The sequence below is a fragment of the Hibiscus syriacus genome, unplaced genomic scaffold, assembly GCF_006381635.1.
Source record: "Hibiscus syriacus cultivar Baekdansim isolate YM2019G1 unplaced genomic scaffold, ASM638163v2 tig00110347_pilon, whole genome shotgun sequence".
NCBI lineage: Eukaryota > Viridiplantae > Streptophyta > Magnoliopsida > Malvales > Malvaceae > Hibiscus > Hibiscus syriacus.
In genome coordinates this window covers 803,500-814,965 of record NW_024062698.1, presented here as the reverse complement: position 1 = coordinate 814,965, position 11,466 = coordinate 803,500, and the positions used below count along the sequence as shown (strand labels likewise).

Here is an 11,466-nt window from a genome sequence, read left to right as displayed (position 1 = left end):
GAGAAACTCTACTTGAACACACATCGAGCTTTACAGTTTTTACACTTTTGCTTCTTTTATAAAAAAATAATCTTCTGCTTCTATCATTACTTTAATAGCATTAATGATCTAAGGTGATGGGTATACAAATATTGTGTAGGTTATTTACTTCAATCTAAGTTGATGTCTATATATTTCAAGGATAGTTCAATTAAATTATAGGTGAGTTGATCAGATGTTGGCTAATACATATTCCATGTAAGTTTGATAACATTGAGGATAGCCCAAAGTTCAGATTGTAAGACTGAACAACGCCGAGGCTCCTGGAAAACCATAGAGCCATCGGCCATGATCATCCCACTGTACGCCAAGGCCCCTGGTTGCAACAGCACCATCGGTGCTATTCACAGCCCCATCCCCGTTTGCTTTTTATCCATCACTTGTGGTCTTCGACACCTTTGCGCCTACTGCAGTAAATGAGTAGTTTTTTGGTTCGTTTCCATTCAAAAATTATAAAATTGAGCTCAGCTCGCTTAAAAACTCACGAGATTAAAACTGTTAAGCTCAGCTTGAACCAAAATAAAAAACTAAAGTTTAACTCGACTCAAAAAGCCCACAAGATTAAACTTTTAATCTCAATTCGAAAAATCAAAAATTGAAATTCGACTCAAACTTGAAAAACTTAAACTCGAAATATTCTCAAACTTAGCTCAATTGAATATCAAACTCAAGCTCAATCTTAAACCTTAAGTACATAAAAACCTTATATTATATTTAAAAAAAAGGTTTTGTTAGCTCTTACGAAAAATGCCAAGAGGGGGTACATTGGCCTTTTAAAAAATTTGTGGAAGCAACTGAAAATAAAAAGATTTTTACAACGATTTTAGAGTAGTTCGACTTTTAAACCAAGTCTACATCAACTACCTTAACATTCATACTAAGGATTTCTCAAATCCACTAGATTTGCTAACCTTTGAGGATAAGGTGTAACCTTACAACAACACACCGGATTTATACCCTAAAACCTTGCTTAGACTCTCTCCACAAGAGGAATTACAAATAAGTAAACAATTAAGAAACATCACAAGGTAAATATGTTCGCACAATTTAAGCACTCACCCAAATCACACTTGAGCAAAAAAATAATGTAGTTTGACAAAGTGAATGAAGGAAGAACACTTTTTTGATATTAGTATATTTGATGAATATTATTCTTGTTGATCTTGGGATGTTTTGACCTTCAATTTATACTTTCTCTATCAACTCTAGCTGTTTGGAGCCGATGATGATCATTATAGTCATTACCTACAACCAAAAACAACATTTAATATACAAGGGATCAATCCTTTGGTGAAAGGGGTTGACCATTGTTTAAATAATTTGGCCATTGCAAGAAAGGGTCGACATTTTAAGGGAAGGGATAAATCCTTTTCATCGAGGGACTGATCCTTTTGGTGAAAGGATCAACCGTTTTCATCGAGGACTGAGATCGATCTTGTTTCAAGGGGATCGATTTGGTCAAAGGGATCGATTCTTTGCTAAGGAATTAATCCTTTGAGCCAAAAATGCTTGGAAACTCGACTTTAAAGTGCGAAAAATTGAATATGTTTTGAAAGGTTCGACTAAGTTGGAAAACATTTAAAACATATTTTTCAAGTTAATTTGGACTTTGAATTATTTTTGAAAAATTCAATTAAGTCCAAAACCAATTTTGCAAATTATTTTTATATCAAAATCTTAATTCAACAGTCTTAATATAAAAATAAGTGCACATACTATATCGTTTTTCTCAATAAGTGCCTAACTTTTTTTTCAGTCAATCCATGTGCCTAACATTACAACATTACCACTTTAGGTGTCTCGGCCATAATGGATGTTAAACACCTAGACCTTTTTTCTCAAATAGGTGTCCAAACTTTTTTCGGTTCATCTAAATACCTAACTTTACAAACATTATCAATTTAGGTGTCTGGATCGTAACTATTGTTAAAAGACACGTGTCACCTTTATAAAATTTTAAAAAATTTATTTAAATTAAAAACTTAAAAATATTATTATTTTACAAAAAAAAAAAACTCTAATTTTCTAAAATTACAAAAAAAGTTTCAAATCTTTGAAAGTCCCTAAAATCAACCACAAAACCCTGGCCCAAACCCCAAATCCCAACCATAGTTGATGTTATCGATGTTGCCAACGTCGCCTCCCTTTTTTGCTGACATCATCCTTGTTGTTGCTTGCATCGTCAGATCACGTAAATGTCTGATTATTTTCCCAAATGTTGTGTCGTCGATTGATTTAAACCATGCCATTAGTGGTTGTTCGTCACGTTAATAGAGGCACAATAGGGGTAGGTTAGTCGATGATAACGACTATGGTAAAGGGTGACGATAGCATTGGTATAGGGATTAATTTAGGTTTTCAAAGTTTGAGGATTTTTTAAGATTTTGAAAATTTTAGGGCTTTTTTAAAAAAAATACAATTTTAAATTTTTATTTTAAATAAAATTTTCAAAATTATCTGAATGGAACATGTGTCCTTTAAAGATAGAATTTAATGGTAGTTATGCCTCATGCACTAAAATGGTAGTGTTTGTAACGTTAGGCACTTAGATGAATCGAAAAAAGTTTATTCACCAATTTGGAAAAATAGTATAGTTTAGGAACTTATTTTCTAATTAAGCCTTATATTTTTAATAATTTATTTTTAAAACATTAAATTAATATTTTTAAAACATTAAATTAATATTTTTAAAACACCTTAAACAATTTTAAAATCTAAAAATAACCACAAATTCTTAAAATCTCTTATTAGTCACCTTTACTCTAATTGTTGTTCATTTCGGCCACCCATCCATCGACGAACGACTAACTATATGTCGTCGATCATCCTGATTGGTCATAACACTAGGTATTGACAAGAGTCGTAATTGTCAAATAAAATTCCTTATTCTCATAAATAAATAAATAAATAAAATAAAGTGTTGTAAAGAGAAGAATGATCGATCCACAGGGACTTTGGAACGTTGATTTACTTTGATCCTGAAAAGAAAAAATAAAATAAAGGGGGTTAAAATTGAGAGGTAGAAAATTCAAGAATTAAAAGAAAGTAAATAAAATAAATTTTAAAGAAAAGCAAATGGATAAAAACAACCTGAGGCTTCACTCTTCCTCAATTCATTCGATCATCAATAGGGATTTTAATTCCGAATTCATGCTTGTTATAGTCTACAAGGCTTAACCCTTGTAACTTACTTTTACTTCCGGTAAATCAATATTCCCAAGTCAATCTTAGAAATTTAGTCTTCGATTGGACTAACCACAATATCGCCCATTAGTTGCAAAACAACTTTAAGCGCTCACAACCGCTCAAAAATTTAAACACTTGAAGATTACATCAATATCATTAGTCAAACAAGCACAAGCTCATATTTAAGCAACGCTAACAATTATACCACAAGGTTAAAAGCTTTTCATCAAATCATTTTTGTTAACTCAAATCAATTATTCATGCATAAAAAGATCAACTCAAGCTTGTAAATAAGGGATTATGACAAAACTAACAAGTTACCAAGACAAGAAAAAATTCATAAGCATCGAGATATCCCATCAAACCAACATGAATAAGCATGGTGAAATTCCCACTTGACCCCTTCACTTAAAGCGTATTGCCCCAATACGAAAATTTAAAGTATAAGAAAAGGGACAGAGATACTCCTCGTGTCTATCGACGACTGATCTTGAATTAAAAGATGACGATGAGGGTTGTTCAGTGTGACGAGTGCTCGAATGGGAAGAGAGGAACGTGGGAATATTTTTAAATGAATTTTTTATTTAAAAAATATAAATATGACACATGTATTTTAACGGATTTTTTTAACGATCATTACGGTTAAGGTACTTAAAGTGATAAAGTTTATAACATAAGATACTTGAATTGTCCAAAACATTTAGACACCTATATAAAAAAGGTGGTATAGCTTGAACACTTAATTTTATATTAAACCTTAAAACAACATATAAATGTTATTAATATTAATAATAATTTAATTCAAAAAACTAAAAATTTAATACATATTTTTGAGTTACTTACTTTTTGAATCATGTATCAAGTAATTCGTTTCAACTCATTAAAAATTCAAGTCAAATTTAAATTCGAATTAACTCTTCGATTTAAAAATTAACTGAACTTTGACTAAATCAATTTGAATAACTTACCATCTTTAATTTAAATTACCGCCCTACTCGCATCCCAAACGGTGCCATTTTACCTCAGTTGTAATAACGATTTCATCCCTTGTACGTAAGGTGTAAAATCAGGTAATCGGACAGGTTCACTCTGATCTTGGTCGGTCGGTAAAATTAGGTACATGTCAAGTCAAGTCAATTTGATGGTTTGACTTGGATTAGGTTAGGTACAGGTCAAATCAGTTCGGGTCATTTCAGGTTGATTTTACACCAGATCCAAATCGGTTCAGATCATGTTATTTTCAGTTTAGATCGATGTCAGTTTAGGTCCGAAGCAATAAAGACCAGTTAATTCAGGTTCAAGTGGACTTCAGTCGGATCTCATTCAGATCGGGTCACATCATTGACAGATAAAATTCAGGTCTGATTTACCGATACGGGTTGAGTTCAGGTCGGGTTGTTTTTATTTTTGGATTAATTATTTGTCATTTTTCGTGATTGTTGAATTGCAAGTTGTAATTATATGATTTCGAGTAAATTACAAAAAAATCATGGGTCAATTTTGTAAAAAATATAATTTAAGGATAAAATTGAAGAAATGTAAATTACAAATAAATTTTAAAATAAATTAAACAACACACATAGGTAAGGGACCAAATCAAAATAAATTTAAAATGTGAGGTTTAAATTAATATAAAATGACTAAATTATACTCATTTAAAAAGTCATGAGTCAATTACAAAAATATAAATAACAACTAATAATGGGCCAAATGAAGATGCAAATATAAATTTAAGGACTAAATTGAATACATATAAAAGTGAAAGACTTAAAATTGAAATAAATTAAAAAACACAAAAGGATGAAATCGAATAAATGTAAAATGTGAAGAAATAATAAAAAATATAGTAAATTGCATTCATATAAAAATTGAAAAAAAATATAATATATATAATATAAGTTTATATAAACTATATTTATATTACAAACTATATAATTATTATAAGCTATATATATAAATTATGTTTATATGAACTATATATATAAACTATGTACGTAACTATATATGTATAAACTATAAAGTATATAGTTTATAAATTATAATTTATATTAATATATATATATGTATAAACTATAAAAATATAGTTTATAAATTATAATTTATATTATATATATATGTATGTATGTATGTATAATTAATATAAGAAATCTATATATATATATTATATTATATATATATATATATATATATATATAGTTTATAGAAACACTATGCATAAATTATATAAGTAATAAAGTATATAGTTTATAGAAACTCTAAACCTTAAATCATGAACATTAAATCCTTAACCCTAAACCCTAAATCCTAAACCCTAACCCCTAAACTATATATGTAAATTATAATACATGTATGTATATAACCTATATATATAAAAACTATAAAGTAAATTACTTATATAGTTTATAAAACACTATGCATAAACAATATAAAGTAATAAAGTATAGTTTATAGAAACCTTAAACCCCTAACCCTAAACTATATATGTATAGACATAGTTGATAATTCATATATAATTTATATAAAAAATAGTTTATATAAATTATGTATGTAACATTAACTATAGTCTATAAACAATAGTTAATATATGTAACCTATAGTATATGTATACATGTAAACTATATATATAACTTATAGTACATGTGTGTATAAACTATGTATAGTATATATAAACTATATATATATAACTTATAGTATATGTATATATACAATCTATTTATATGTTATATAAATTATATATGTAACCTATAGTTTATAAAAAATAGTTTATATTAGTGTACTATATAGTTATACTTTAAAACTATAGTATATCATTTATAAACTATAGTTTATATTAGTGTACTATATTTATACTTTATAAACTATAGAATATAATTTATAAACTATAGTTTATATTAATGACTATATAGTTTACATTAATGTTAATTTCTTAACTATAATTTATATTAATATAGTATATAGTTTATAAACTATACTCTATTAATATTAATTATATTAACTATAGTTTATAAATTATACTATATAATTTATAAAATATAGTTTATATTAATATTAATTTTACAGACTATATTTTATATTGATATTAATTACAAATTATAAACTATATTCTATTAATATAAGTTAATATTAATTAATTATATTAATATTAATTCTAATATATAATTTATATTATTATTAATTATAAATAGTTTATTAATATAAATTATATAGGGATGAAATTGAAATAATTGAAATATTTGGAAAGACACAATCTTGGCCCTTGGATCTTTTTTGATCCAATGGCTTAGATTGCTTTGTGCTTCTTAGCCATGGATCAATGACATGCCAGGCCATTGGATCAAGATTTCCATCCAAGGGTCCTCATCAATTTGTGCTTGTTTCACTTGTATTAAAGCTTTCATGGCCTTTGGATCAAGGCTTATCAAGGGTTGGGATTTGCTTGTGCTTTTAGACATGGATAAGTGATGTAAGCTCCCTTGAAAGTTGAGTCATTTAATGCATTGTTTGAATTTAAAAATCAAAGCCAAAATTTCCCTCCTACATCACAAAATCGTGGCACACATTAGATTAGGGTCTTTTTTTTTTGTTTTTTTTGTTAATAATGCATATATTTGTAATAAAAGAGTGGGCTTATGTATTGTACCTATGTAACTAATGTAAATGAACTAGCATTAATGCAAATGGACTTATATTGGGTTTTATTATTACTTATTCATAACAACAAAATAAATGGGCTATTAATGTGAATTAACCTAACATGCAACTAAAATACTAATTATGCAAATGAAATTAATATGACATGTACTACTATTATGAACCATATAATATGCAATGTGACATACTAATTATTTAACACCTAATGTAACATCAATTAATAACATGCAATGCAACATGAATTAATAACATGCAATACCACATGAATTAATAACATGCAATTATTATTTAATACACTATAATACATAATATATGCAACTATAATATGCACACTACCTTATGCAAAAAATGAAACTAGATGATGTAATGTATTTAATACCTAAGCTATACTATATATATACTATGCCCACATTATTTATTATATTTATACTATAATATGAAATGACATGTGTGTGTCACCACTCAGATAAAATGTGTGATAACATTTATGTGGTGAAAAAATTGAATGTTGGAATTTTCAAATTGCATCAACAACCTCAGGATATTTTTCAAATGACAAAATTGTTGTTATTGGTGATGATTCTTTTGCAAAGATACTTGATGAAATAAAACTATTAAAAATGATATGAACTAACTTGAATAATTAAAGGCTTTTATTTTGTCATGTTATTGCAATGTTGGCAGCTATTCCGATACAAAAGCTCGATGAATAAATTTCTAGTAGCAAAATTAGACTTTTAGCCTTATAACATTTTTGTTATAAGATGAGAGCTTAAAAAACTATTTTTCTCTCTCTTAATTTTATTGTATTCAACTTGAATTAATTCAAATGTTATTCAAATTTTATATCAAATGTTATTTAAATTATCATTATCAATTAAATTTATCTTTTATATTATGTTTTATGTATGTTATAATTGTTAGATATTTTTCTTTACAAATTAAAATGTATAGTCTATCTTTATATTTTAGAGAATTAATCACGTTCAATACCAATATTCATTTATTATCAAATTAATATCTTTCATTGCCAAAATTATTTGTATTAATAATGTAAAACGCTAATATAAATTACATAATAAATACTTATATTATAATATTATTTTTCTTTACATAAATTAAGCTATATAATTTACATAAATTAAACTATATTAATTTACATTTAATCATTGTTCAATGCCAATATTTTTATTAATCATGTTTTATATAATTTACATTTAAATAATTTTATTAAATAATTTTATATAATAGGTAATTTAATTATCATAATAAATATTTATTATAACATTTAAAAATTAATCATATTAATTTTTAGTTATATCATAAACTCAAAAACTTATAATTTTATTAAAATCTTATAATTTCGTCCATGGTAATATATAAGTTAGGTAAATGTCAAGTCAGGTAAATATCAGATCAGGTCAATAACAAGTTGGATCATTTACAGGTCAGGTTAAAAACAGGTCAGGTTTAAAACAGGTCGGGTAATATCAGTTTATTTTCTAGGTCAATCTCTAGTTCGGGTTAATATCAGTCGGATGTAGGTCGGGTTTGGGTATCATTTTTTCGGTTCAATTGGGGTTTAGGTCGTTCTCAGGTCGGGTGCAGGTCGGGTTCATATCTATAATTTCTAAGTCCAACTCGAATTCAGGTAAATACCAGTTCTGACTCGAATCGGTTTCGGATCTCTACAGCGTAGGTTAAAACAATTTTAACTCGTCGATTTCAATCAATTTTACAGTTGGGTCAACTTTTTACAGCCCTACTTGTACGCAAACATTCATTAAGTAAAGGCTCGCTTTCCACGAAACTATGATCAAAGAGGGCTAAATTTTGTTTTAACCATAACTTCTAATAAATGATGGAAAAACCAGTTGTCCTTTATCAAACTAAACCATCTCACTTAATTAAATTTTTATTCTTTTATGAATAGCTTTTCAAACACTGTAATATTTTAATTTAATAAAATATTTAAAATTAATTTATTTAATTTTTAAATTTAAATACAATGTAACTGTCCCAAAATTATAAATTATGCAAGGAAAATAAACCAAGAAAAGAGAATCCTTGTAAGTTGAAAATGGAATTTGGAACGTGAATTTGCTTTAAACTTTTAATCTCAAAGCTTTGTCAAATTTAGTATTTAGACATTTGCAGTTTTACTTTACACACAAAGTTGTATCTTCCCCCCACCACTGGAATTGAAGGAGGAAGATGTAATTAGCATCACTAATTAACACCCAAAAAAATTAAACTAACTAAATGTGTCAAAGCTTGGTACGAACAAAACACGAAAGACCCACAACAATACACATGATATTTTCTTGGACAAAATGCCCTTTCACATACATAATTATGATCGAGGACGAAGAGCATCGGACGGTCTATGAGCCCACGATCGTGGCGGCTGGAGCCCAACGGCTAAGGGTATGGGCCTGTGGTGGTTTTTGGCGAGATGATGGGATCGTAGATCGACGGTGGTGGATGGTGGGTTGCGTGGGGCCGCCACCCTCTCACATGATGTGCACATGGTGAGGGTGGTCGGTGGGGCCATTTGCATGAAGAACTGCGTGGAGGACAGTTTCAGTGCTCTCAGTTTCCTGAACTTCCTTCTGCAACCGCCGATTCTCATCCGTCAGATTCTCGCAGCATCTCATGAGGAACTCACAATCAACCTCCGTTTGCTTCAGCTTGGTCCTGCATAAAAAACAATTCCCAAGTCCTATGTTTTAGTAAATTCACGTCAAACAAAAAGGACATAACCGTCTCTTCCTTTTCATTTTAGATCTATATCTACTACAATCAGTGTAACTATTCCTATAATTTTATTTTGGTTAACAATTTATTTTTTCAAATTATACTTAACTATACGTTTTAATTTCATTTTAATCATTTATTGTTGAAAAATAACTGTTAATAAAATATCAAATGATAATACAATATTAATTTATGATCATTATGGTAGATTATCAAAAAAAAATTAAAACCTAATATTAATTATGATTTTTTTGAAAAAAATTAGTTGGACGACGAATACTAACTATAAAAATAGTTAGATGGCAAACACGTAGTTTATCGTTATATTCAGAAAAGGGAAAATTACTTAAGCGCCCAAAAAGTGATAGAAAATTCTTACCTTGCCCTTCTGTTTTGAAACCACACTTCAACTTGTCTGGGTCGTAACCCCAGTTTGTTTAGCCAATGCTAACTTTTGCCTCTGCAAATATAGTAAAAGCCATCGGTTCTTCAGTATTATTACCAAAACAAAGTCCAAATGATTCATGTTACGCCACTGAGAAAATAGTTATATTCTTAGCAACTAAACAGTAAATTTGATATGAAATTTTCCCTTATAATTGCTACTTACTGGATTGAGAGTGCTGTGTTCTTTAAAGCTTTCCTCGAGAATAGCAGACTGGTCTTTAGAAAGTCTGAGTTTTTTTCTCGAAGTGTCCGTCTTCGTCGTCGCTGATGCCACGACAATAGGCTTTCTCAATCTCGAGATCATCGCCGTTACTTTCTCTCTCTCTCCTTTTTCCGCTCACGCTTGATATCGTGCTATTGGGAGATGAAACTCCAGCTTCTTCACAAACGACTGTCAATGGCAATATGTTCATGTCGATTCCTCTAAAAAGTGATCCATTCTCGGCCTAAAAGCCTCCGAGTTATGATCTGCATGAAATAAAAACATTTCATATAGAAAAGGATTTAGATTTTATATGAATATTGAGAAAAAAAAACTAATTTTCGTGGAAGAGATCAAGAGACACAGGAAACAAACCTGAAGGAGAAGAAGAATCGTTCCATGAGGGTTTGCTATGGGTTAATCCAGAAGTTGAAAAGCAAGATTTAGCATTAAGATTTAGTTGTAAAGAGTGGTTAATCTGAGGGAAACTCAAGCTAAGACTCAAACCCAGATCTTCCTTTCCCAGCATCTTTATTTTTCTCTTTTGCCAAACACTCTTTACTTGCGTAGTAAGTTTAGAGATGGAAATATTTGGAAGTTGGGGGAGTTGAAAAGTGATGGGTAAGGAGAGGTATAGAAGCTTACATAGAAAGAAGAAGAAAGAGAATGGTAAGTTTGAACGATGAGTTGAAAAGTGATGGATATGTTGGAAGAGGAAATGAAGATTATATAGAAAGAGAGTAGTCGGTTGAATAATGAGTTGCTGTCATGAGGCCACAATAATGCCTACTGCTTTCTGATCAAATAAATAATAATGCCTACTTCCGCTCAGCTTGTCTCCCTTCTACATTCTCTATCATCCTTTATTTCTGAATAAATTATTTTAAGATACATTAAATCTTACGTTCAATTTTTAAAACATTAAAATTATTAGCCAAAAAAAAAAGATTGATTGACGTCTGGTATAATAAAATAATTCATGAAATAATCGGTCTAAAAATAAATTTGTTTGAGTTGATTTTTTAAATTTAAATATAAAATCAAATAACATAGAAATGTGCAAATATGTGGAGAAATAAAAATAAATAAATGCGATAAGATATGATATCATTATTTGTCTTCTGAATACCGACCATTGGGCCATTACTCCACCTGAACACCTCACTCTCCATTCCTCTCGACCA

At 28.8% G+C, this 11,466-nt stretch overlaps 1 pseudogene; it reads right to left on the bottom strand.

Moving 5' to 3' along the window:
- Positions 1–9,229: 9,229 nt before the first annotated feature.
- LOC120120781 lies at positions 9,230–10,829 on the bottom strand (annotated as a pseudogene).
- Between the last annotated feature and the right edge of the window lie 637 nt (positions 10,830–11,466).